The sequence below is a fragment of the Nicotiana tomentosiformis genome, chromosome 1 (genome assembly GCF_000390325.3).
Source record: "Nicotiana tomentosiformis chromosome 1, ASM39032v3, whole genome shotgun sequence".
Taxonomy (NCBI): Eukaryota; Viridiplantae; Streptophyta; class Magnoliopsida; order Solanales; family Solanaceae; genus Nicotiana; species Nicotiana tomentosiformis.
In genome coordinates, this window is record NC_090812.1 from 95,184,921 (window position 1) to 95,193,278 (window position 8,358).

Sequence of the window (8,358 nt, forward strand, 5' to 3'; positions counted from 1 at the left end):
GCTCCTTGTTGGCTTAAATGAGTAGGCCATTATTTAATTAGTTAAGAACATGAAATATGTAGTAAGTAGTAACTTTATATCTTGTGTTACTTTATCTAAATATTCATGCATTTTATTATTAATGAATTTATAATTTTCAGTTGTTGCATCTGACTTATGTGTGATAGATTTTGGTTAACTATTTAGGATTAAATTAAGCATATAAACTATTTAGTTGGGCCATAGAACTTTAAGACTACGGCAGTGTTGAATAAAATATTTTTGGCATAATTGTGAGTTGTATCTTTGATTAAGTGACTTTGAGATTCTTAGTATTACTCACAAAAGTATTCTATAATAATTTCATAAATCATGGCCTTACAATAATCTTAAAGTTTAGGAAGAATAATGAACAACGATAGAGTGGCTTAGGCGCGCTTTAATTAGTTTATCGCGATTATGTATACGTTCGTGTGACATAATTGTGATTACCAAAATTAAAAATGAAGTATCTATTCACGCAACTTTGGGCAAAACAATCTTAATATAATAAAATGCTATTAATTTTGTGTACGTACGTGTGATATAATTTTAGCAAAATAAACAAAACGGATTAACACAAGTGATTCGTTTCAAAGATAATTTCATATTTTTATAATTAAAAGCGGATGGATAAAATATAGAAACCAATAAATCATAGTTTATCCAAAATTAATTTAAACCAAATTTAAGTCGATAAAGCAACTGTGCTAGAACCACGGGACTCGGGAATGCCTTACACCTTCTCCCCGATCAACAGAATTCCTTACCCGAACTTTGTTTTCGCAGACCAATAATAATAGAGTCAAACATTCCTTTGACTAGGGATTCAAATAAAAGGTGACTTGGAACACCCAAAAACTCAATTCCAAGTGGCGACTCTGTAAGTAAAATAATCCCTACTCAAGTTTGTCACTTTAATTGGAAAAACTCTTTAACCCATAATCCATAACATATATCTTTTGGGGGCATAAAAGGGGTGTGACACACGGTTAGTACAGAAGTGTAATGTGAGTACATAAACAACATGTACCCAGTAAGTATCTAGTCTAACCTCGAAGAAGTAGTGACGAGGGGTTGACTTCGACACTTACTATGGGCTAACAATAAAATACCGAAATTCTAAATAAGGATGAGTTATGTAAACAACCATAAATCTCCATAACAAGTGGTAAATAAATATTTCTTTCACTAATAATAAATCCCAAATCAATTTCCATTATTAAATAATTGTAACCTCTCAAGCCAATAAAATCATATCAAAAAGATTAGGCTCCAAGTATTATTACGCACGATTTATGCCGAGGTCGTACGACCCGATCCAAAAATATATAACTATATTGTGTGCACTGCCGAGGGTCGAATGACACGAACCATAGATGCATCTATTAACCTGTCGAGGAAAACGACCCGCTCCCATGAGAGTAGAGGAAATTTATATCGCTCACGAAAATACTTGCGACGCGAGGGAACATAGATTTCTCAAACTTATTATAAAATTCTTCCATTCTTTCCCACACATAAGAAATTTAAACGAGAGACTTTATATCTTAAAATCCTTAATCTGAGCTCTACTTAAGACAATTAATATGCATGACCAACATAATAGAGCAAACAAAGCATGGTGTAAGCCTAAGACTACCCGGACATCACATAGAATATAGCTACGTACAGACTCTCATCAGCTAGTGCATACGTAGCTCTCCATACATATAATTCACAATAAAAATACACCTAAGGGGATGAGTTCCCTCTTACAAGGTTAGGCAAGAGACTTACCTCGTTCTCAAGCTCACTTCCGATTCTCAAATTCATTCTAAAGCCTCAACTCGGTGCCAAATGACTCGAAACTAGTCAAAGGTTATATAATTTAGTCAATACATGTTCAAATATTCATAATTTAACTACTAGAGTAATTTTTCAACCCAAATTGGAAGATTCCTAAAATTCACCTTCGGGCCCACGTGCCCGGATTCCGAAAATTTTCGAAAAAAATCGTTACCCATAACCTTACGAACCCAAATATATAATTTTCATCCCATTCCATAATTATTTTCGTGGTTAAATTCCATTTTTATCAAAACCCAGATTTTTCATCTAAACCCATGATTTTTGTAATTTTACATGTTAAAATCTACCCATAATCATTCTTTTAAACTCATATTGTACATAAATCACTTACATCAAAGTGCTAGGTGAAAACCCCCTTCCAAGAGCTCCAAAATCGCCCAAGAGATGAAAGGAAATGAGCCAAAATAGCCTAAGTCCCGCATTAAATGGAGGGACAGTTTTCGTGGTTAAATTGTACAGAAATCACTTACCTCAAAGTGTTAGGTAAAAAACCCCTTCCAAGAGCTCCAAGATCGCCCAAGAGATGAAAGGCAATTTCTGCCTTCAGCGATTTTCGCTTCTGCGGAGGGGCAGCTGCTTTTGCGGCTCCGCATCTGCGGAAAAATCATCGCAGATGCGACCCTTCCCCAGTTGGCCTACTTCCGCATCTGCGGACCACTGGCCCGCTTCTGCGACGTGAGTGTCGCACCTGCCTCTTTTACCGCTTCTGCGGTTGCTTCCATCGTACATGCGCGTTCGCAGGTGCGCGCCATGTCCCGCATCTGCGGTTTCTGGACTGCCCATGTTGGGCCGCTTCTGCGGCTGCTGGCTCGCTTCTACGAGCTCGCACCTATGGCTGGCCCTCCGCAGGTGCGATTGCACCAGAAGCTGGGCGCTTCAGCTATTCACCCAAGGCTAAACGACCTCCGTGCATCATCTGAATGGCATCCGGGGGCCCCGAGGCCCCGTCCAAACATACCAACAAGTTTGAAATCATAAAACTGACTCGCTCGCACCCTCGGAACGCGGAATACAACATTAAAACTAAGAATAGCAACCCAAAACTAATAGAATCAACTTATGAATTTTAAATTCTTCTAACTTATTCCGAACACGCCGAATCATACTCAAACCACTTGGAATGACTCCAAATTTTGCGCGCAAGTCTTAAATTACCATACGGAACTATTCCCAGGCTCGAAATCCCAATTGGACCTCGATAACACCAATTCCTACTTCAAACCAAATTTAAAGAACTTTAAAACCCTTCAATGTGCCAACTTCCAATATTAAGCGTCGAAATGCTCTCGGGTCATCCAAAACCCTATCCGAACATACGTCCAAGTCCAAAATCATCATACGAACCTATTGGAACCGTCAAATCCCGGTTCCGAGGTCGTTTACTCAAAACGTTGACTCAAGTCAAACTTAGCCATTTTAAAGCTAAACTAAGGAACCAAGTGTTCCGATTTCAACCCGAACTCTTCCAAATCCCAAACTAACTACTCCCGCATGTCATAAAATAGTAAAAGCACATACGAAAAGTCTTATTTAGGGGAACGGAGATCTAGAAAGTAAAATAACTGGTTGGGTCGTTACAACTTAACTCTTGAGAAGACATTAATCAAGCATTTAAACTCTGAAGATAAATTAGCTGGAAAATGTGAGTTAATCGTCGGTTATCTGCAAATACAGATACGGAGAGAAAATTCCTAAAATTGTGAATACACAAACCTTTTCTCTCTCCTCTTTCTCGCTCCTCCATTAAAAGTAGCGATTCTTATAGAAATACAATATGTAAATACATAAAGTTACCTATATATTCCACCCAGATTAATGTATAGGTTTTATATTGTATATACATATTAACTGTACATCATCATTCTCTGGTAATATGGTAAGAAAAAGCTTTTATTATTACCTCTCTTATATTAGTTTATATTTTATTTATGCATTCCCGTCAATATGTGCATCACGTAACTGGGGATATGCTTTTTCTATTGGGTATTTAGATTAATTGTTGTTTACATATCGGAATGTGGGGTTTGATTGGAATAATTTGGTTGAATTTTGGTATGGAAATTAGTACCAAAGTTACAGTCATCGCTGGTTGGTTAGAGGATAGGGAAAGAGGAGAGGATAGAAAAAATAAAAAAGGTGTAACTGAATCCCTCAATTTAAGGTACTAATAATGAATTGTATATAAATTGTAAGTAAAACTTGTTTAAAGTAGCTAATATACAAAACTTGGACAATTTTGATAAATAAGTTTCAAATATTGTATAGAAAGAAAAAAATCCCAAAACAACTGCGAACATTGTCAAAGGACATCATTAATAAAAAAAAAAGTTTTATCAACATCAAAGATAAATTATTTAATTAGGAATCGGATGAGTACGAATAGATTAACATGAATATAAAGAATTCTATAGAGATCCTTTCTCACATTACGTTATGAAATTATGTTGATCAGATCCTTTCACTAGGAAAAGAAAAAGTAAAAAAAAAAGTAAAATGGAAGTGTGGGATTGATCATGTTATGGATAAGCATAACAAAATCTAGGATTGATCATGTTATGGATAAGCATAACAAAATTTAGGGGTAAGGTTCGTGTATCAAAGAATTTTTTTATACTAATATCTATATACGCATGTTGCACGTTAATAATGACACATAATGGTTTAAATATTTATTTCTATGAAGGAGGAAAAAAATTAATGAATGAGAGAAATTTTATATATAATAATACAACAATCATCTAATTGTCGAAAAATATTATTACATTAGCATAATACGTGAATTCAAAATGAAAGAACATCATGAGAACTTATAATAATACAACAATCATCTACATGTCAAAAATTATTATCACATTAGTATAATACGGGAATTCAAAATGAAAGGACATCATCAGAACTTACAAAAAATGATCAATTTAATTATGTTAATTAGATAATTATGTATTGTAGTTTAAAGGTATCTAATATGATGGTATCTTACCGAACACTTCTATGTAGACGATACTCTTTTGTGCATGTTTTTGTCTAATGTTTTGGTTGTTCTGCCATAACCATAACTCTTGTTGTTGATATTAATATCCTTATTGAAAGTACAACATATAGTTATTCGTGCAAGAAAATATATTGTCCTAAATATAGTCCAATATTTAGAATGTTTGTCCTTGTGCTTTATTTATTATAATTACAAGATATAAACATATTGAAAATTATTTTTACACAAATTTCAGAGGATATTCTTTAGTTTTGGAAGACGAAAGTTGATTTCGGGGATAAACACATACTTAGAAGCACGTTGGCCAGTATTATAATTTCTGCATGTATGACTTTATTATCAAAACTTCTATATACTAACTGTATACTATTACATAAACTACTCGGCGGATCTAAGTTTTTCAGTAGCATGACGGGCATACTACTATATGCAATGGAAGATCAATTTTAACTTAGTCTATTATATATACGGTGACACTAACATACGTAAGAAATAATAAACTTGACAACAAACCTAGATGATGTCACGACTCAAAAATCTCCTAGTCGTGATGGCACCTAACTCGACCCGCTAGGTAAGCCAACTAACAGTCAATACAATCCAAATGAGATATATAGGAAAACAGTGAAGAATTATCTAAACATTTGTATATTAATCCAAGGACTGGTAGTACGAATCATGAGCTTCTAAGAATTTGAAATTTACAAAGCTAGTACAATTACACATCATATGCTTGAAAGTTTACATAAACAGATTAGCAAGATCTAAAGCTACAAAGGACAAGTGGCAGCCACAATTGGAACGCATGTATATCTTCATTGCCAGCTCCCGACATACACAGCGACTCCAACTCCAAAATCTGTACGCAAGGTGCAGAAGTGTAGTATGACTACAACCGACCCCATGTACTCAGTAAGTATATTGTCTAACCTCATCAAAGTAGTGACAGGGATTTTTAGTTTTAAAAGATACCCACTGTTATAACTTGTGCAATAGACTAATAGTAGAAACAGTTATAGAATATAACAGATAAGGGTACCATAAATAACTAAGCGAGGCAGTAAACAATTACTAGGAGAAATCTCAGTAGTAAATTCATAATTTTCATGGTGTGAGAAGTATATTCAAGATATCAAATCAAATGGTACGCTAACATCTTTCGTGATTTTATCTTTTCCTCACCATATATATATATATATATATATATATATATATATATATATATATATATATATATCTGTGTGTGTGTGTGTGTGTGTGTGTGTCAAATCAATTAGCACGGCATCACCCTTCGTGTATTTATCTCATCCTTGCCAAATGTGCATGTAGCAGTACCAACCAAGTAGAATAATTTGCAATAATAATATCTACTAGGTAGAGAGTACCCAGATAGTAACAAATAACAAGTCAGAAACATATAAGAAATAGAAATAGACGAGATAGAGGGCACAAAAGTAATGACAATAAGTATGGTAGAAGAACATAAATTTCACTAACTAACATGGTGGAAGACTTAGATGTAAATATAACAAACAAGAAGAAAGAGCATGATCTTTATAAGCTAACAAATAAAGGTATGAATGACTAACATGGTATAAGGCTGGTACTAAAGTGCAACAAAATAGTTACGACATGGATGTAAATATAACAGCAGAAAGTAGGCATGATATTTGCAAGTTAAGCAAGTAGAAGGCATGCGCAACGCAACAACAATTGAGATAGAGAACAAAAGACAGGACAATAACGACAAGTGACACAAGAAACACAGGTACGACAATGCCAGCTCAATGTGAAGGCATGGACGTATACACGAGGAAAATATATCACAACATAATGCATGTCCCTCGTCCTTGCCTGCACGAAAATACCCATTGTGCCATGAACTCGTGATAATATAAAAGCATGATAATATAAATGAAATGGAACGAAATCACCCTTCGTGCTTTTACTCTCAAATGAAATGGCACGGCATCACCCTTCGTACTTTACACTTAAATAAAATGGCACGACATCACCCTTCGTGCTTTACACTTTCCTTCACATGATAAAATATATGAAAAGGCATGGTATCACCTTTCGTGCTTTACACTCTCCCTCACATATAATATATATACAATGGCACGACATTACCCTTCGTGCTTTACACTCTCCCTCGCATGATAATATATATACTATGGCACGGCATCACCCTTCGTGCTTTACACTCTTTCTCACAAAGCACATGTATATAAATGACAAGCAAGGTAGGAAGCATAAATAACATCAAGGAGACTGGTTAAACGAATGTTCTAAATGAATCTCAATCATAACCTTCAAGCCGACAATAATTCAATAACCCTTAGGAACCTTATTATTCAAGTATTTCAACAATTATCAAAATGATCTACAACTCAAGTATAGAATCTAATATCTCAAGAGTAATGGTCGTAGCAATGTATTAGTGATTAAGCATAATGATGACTGAATTAGACACATCAATGTTTCTCAACATTCTATCAGATTTAAATCAGGTTATAGTAAACTAAATCTTGGTTTCTAACATTTAATTTCATATTCTTAGTGTCTAGAAGTCAAGTAAGACACGAAGCAAGAAGGTCCTGTAATTCTACAAGACACAATTTATAGTATAATTTACTCCCGAGTATGATTAACCTTGGCACATGCATATATGCTCGTCACCTCATATATGTATCACCCCCGCATGTAGCAAATAATGTCAAATAGTATAAAAAATTTCCTCAATAAGGTTAGGCAAGACACTTACCTCAAACGAGCCAAATTGATACCCTAGAAGTGCCATCTCACTCAAATCATCATCCGAACGGCTCAAAACAAGCCACAAATAATTTGATACAATCAACGCGAGCTAAAGGAATCAATTCCATAAGGAAATACGAAGTTCTAAATCAAAGTCAAAAAGTCAACTCAAAAGCTAGTCCCCAATTTAAACTCTCCAAATTCCTAGCCTCAACTCCCAAAATTACACCTCAAAACCACACAATCTAGGTGGGAAATTCAATGAGGAAACATAATTATTGAATAAATTTAACCACAAGTGACTTACCTCAAGAATCCCTTGAAATCCCTCTCAAAAATCGCCTAATCCCGAGCTTGGAATGTTCAAAATGAAGAAAAATCACGGAACCCTCAATTTTAATATTATGCCTAGGCTTCTTCGCTTTTGCGAACAAATTAGCCGCTTCTGCGATAGAACTTTTGCTTCTGCGGAACCAGCTGAAAACTCAACCCTCACACGTGCGGACAAAACATCTGCTTCTGCCATAAATGACACAACGGACCTACTCCAACTCCCGAAACCCCAATTCGAGTCCAGTAACCACAAAGTCGACTCTCGGTCAAATTTTTAAATTTCCAACTTTTGTCATTTCAAGTCTAATTCAACTACGGACCTCCAAATCACAAACCGGTCGCGCTCCTAAGTCCAAAATCACCCAACGGAGTAAATAGAACCATCGAAACTCCATTTTGGAGCCATT